This window comes from Vollenhovia emeryi, unplaced genomic scaffold, assembly GCF_000949405.1.
Source record: "Vollenhovia emeryi isolate VEMERY1.0 unplaced genomic scaffold, V.emery_V1.0 DF939668.1, whole genome shotgun sequence".
Taxonomy (NCBI): Eukaryota; Metazoa; Arthropoda; class Insecta; order Hymenoptera; family Formicidae; genus Vollenhovia; species Vollenhovia emeryi.
The window spans coordinates 1-3,221 of NW_011966698.1; positions in this window are offsets into that span (position 1 = coordinate 1).

Genomic DNA, 3,221 nt, shown 5'->3' on the forward strand with positions numbered 1-3,221 from the left:
AAAACAGTCTGCTAATGCGATGCTCGTTTCAACGCAAGTGAGAGATTCATATCCATATAGCTAGAGTGGGGGAGGGAGAGAGAGAGGGAGAGGAAGAGGGAGAGGGAGAGGGAGAGAGAGGGGGGGAGGGGGAGGGAGAGAGGGAGAGAGAGAGAGAGAGAGAGAGAGAGAGAGAGAGAGAGAGAGAGAGAGAGAGAGAGAGAGAGAGAGAGAGAACAGAGGCGCTGATTCATCAAAAATGTTTTAAGCTGGGTGACTCAGAAGACAGACAGGAGAGGAGAAGAAAACGCAAAACACTCTAAAATAGGGTATTCACTCCATTTGTCTTCTCCGACAAATGCAGAAGTACAATAAGAAAATCCGTGGAAAGAAGCGACAACAAGTGGGCAGAGAAAAAGTATACAGGGTGTCTGATGCAAAAGTAGCCAACTTGAAAATAGTGGTAGATTGGGTTAAACTAAGGAGAAATATCATGTGCCGCGGTACAAAAGTAACAATAGTTATCGAGTAATTAATTTGCACGTCTGAGCGAATGAGGATGCAGAATACGGTAGGCCGGACTCGGAAGGCATTTAAGAAAATCGATCGATGAGCGGGAGGTGGAGCGACGCGCGAGATACTATGGGCTTGTTTTCTGTTCCTGCACTGGTGAACTAGTGCAGTAAGCTAGAATGAGAAAAAATATACTTGTCTTACTCCAATTTATTGCACTAGTTCATCAGTGCAGGAACAGAAAACAAACCTTATGTTTATAGTATGTTTCGGGTCGCCCGTCGCTCGCGCTCGCTGCCGCGCTTGCCGCCTGCGCCGCGCTCCCCGCCGCGTCTAGGTTTTTTCCCACCACGGTGTATCTCGCGTCGCTCCACCTCCCGCTCATCGATCGATTTTCTTAAATGCCTTCCGAGTCCGGCCTACCGTCTCCTGCATCCTCATTCGCTCAAACGTGTAAATTAATTACTCGATAACTATTGTTACTTTTGTACCGCGGCACATGACATTTCTCCTTAGTTTAACCCAATCTACCACTATTTTCAAGTTGGCTACTTTTGCATCAGACACCCTGTATATGTATAAATAGAAAAAAAGGGATAAAGAGAGAGGTGTGTGTAAATAGGGCTCGGAAAAATGGGCGGAAATGAGTAGAATAAAATGACTCAGAAAATTGACTGTGTCTATCAGAGATGGTGCATAGAAGCTTGCAGAGGAAGGAGGAAAATTGAATGGTATTTGTTGAGAATGTCAGAAAGAGATAGTGATACGACTAGTGATGGAGTTCAAACACACGTGCCGGATATTTCATAGTTAATAATAATTAATCGTAAATTGTCCTAGATGTAATGTTTTACATATTATTTTATTGCACATGTAAAATTGCATTTTATACATATAAGAAATATAAATAGAATTTTTCAAGAATATGTTTATATATTTAAGTAATCATTATTCATAAATAATGATTTCCAAACAATACATATTTTTTATATTAAATAAGACTCTAGCATTTTCTAGTATTTTATGATATACTTTTATTCTACATATGTGTATATTTTATAACACGTACTATACTTTGTATTTGTGTTTTTTAATTTATGTAATACTTAACATTTGTTTAATTCAGTAAATTCTGCCGTAATTTTCACAATTAAGTACGATAATGTTGGCAATACGATTTAATAATCATTTTTAACAATACATTTGCAAAAATATTTAAAAATCACAGACGTGACAATTTCCAGTTATTGAATTAATATCTGACCTATCTGACAAACGTTGATCTCTCGATATTTTAATGCTATCAGTCTTATACCGATCTTTCACAACAATTGACGTCTTTTTTAAAAAATTTTATATCTACTCCATATGGGTTACTGTTCAGAGTGATTCGTTCCTCCATGTATTCTTATATTACTACCAATGTCACCCATTTTTTGCTGTCACATCTAATGGGTTGTTAAGAATTTTTAATACTTGATAAGGACCAGTATCACTGGTCGAAACGTTGTATGTTTTAAACGAAATATATTGTGCCAGTTAATTGTCGACGTTATCCTTATTATTTGTTGATATATTTAATTCAATATTTAATTCAATAATATTTGATAAATAATAAGAATACCTCGATTTTGAAACGTATCTATCATAAAAATATATCATAAATAAAATATGAAAATTTTAATTACTTTTTATCTTAATATGATATAATTTAATTTAACCTAAGCGAAGTTTTATTACTAATATAATAATAACACTTAATATGAATTGATTTGTAATACTAAGTACGTTAACAATACTTAAGTACTAACAACAATGCATATACTATTATACACTGGTCAAAAAAATTAACGCAACAAGAAATTTACATCAAAATTTGGCGAATTTCAAATAAGCGTAACTTCGCGAAAACTGGTCGAATTGAAAGTTTTTTTTTCATTTTATAGGGCAAAGTCTCTGCTTTAAGAAGCTCTTATTGGAATTTGCATTCACTCTTCCCATTTCCCGGAACTTTCTGAAAATCATGACCATGTTTCTTCTCTAAAAAATTGCACACTTTGACGCACTGTGCGGAGTGTAGTAATTTTTCTTCGCCAGTTCTGCTTACGGTATCAAAAAGTGTATACTTTTCTCTTCAATTTAAAAAAAAAAAAGTTCCTACGATTTTTTTTCGCCAAATCACAGCTCATTGAAATAACCCTTGTGTTTTCGACATTACCGACGATATCTACGAACTATCCGTTAAAAATCATCGTAGCAAGATCGTTTTTTTAAAATTAAAGCTTGCACTCTCAGCTTCAAAACTAGTCACCAGATTTTTCCTCGAATGCATCTGCGCTGCTGTAGCTTTTAAAATGTAAGGACATGTTTTTACCTAAAAACTAACCAACTTTGGCCAGGTGCCCGGGCGTAGGAAATTTTTCCTCGCTAATTCTGTTCGAAGTATCAAAAAGTGTGTACTTTTCCCTTCAATTTAAAAAAAGAAGAAGTTACTGCGATTTTTTTTCGCCAAGTTACAGCTTTTTGAAGTAACCCTTGTATTTTCGTTCATTACCGTCGACATCAGCGTAACCCAATGTGCACGTGGAGGTTGCCGTTCGGATTTTGCACATCGTGTGGCCCTGAAGAGGGCCAGTGGTATATTCATATCGAACATACTGGGATATGATGGGAAGAAGGCTGAGTGACTTGTAGGACCACACGATGTGCAAAATCCGAACGGCAACCTC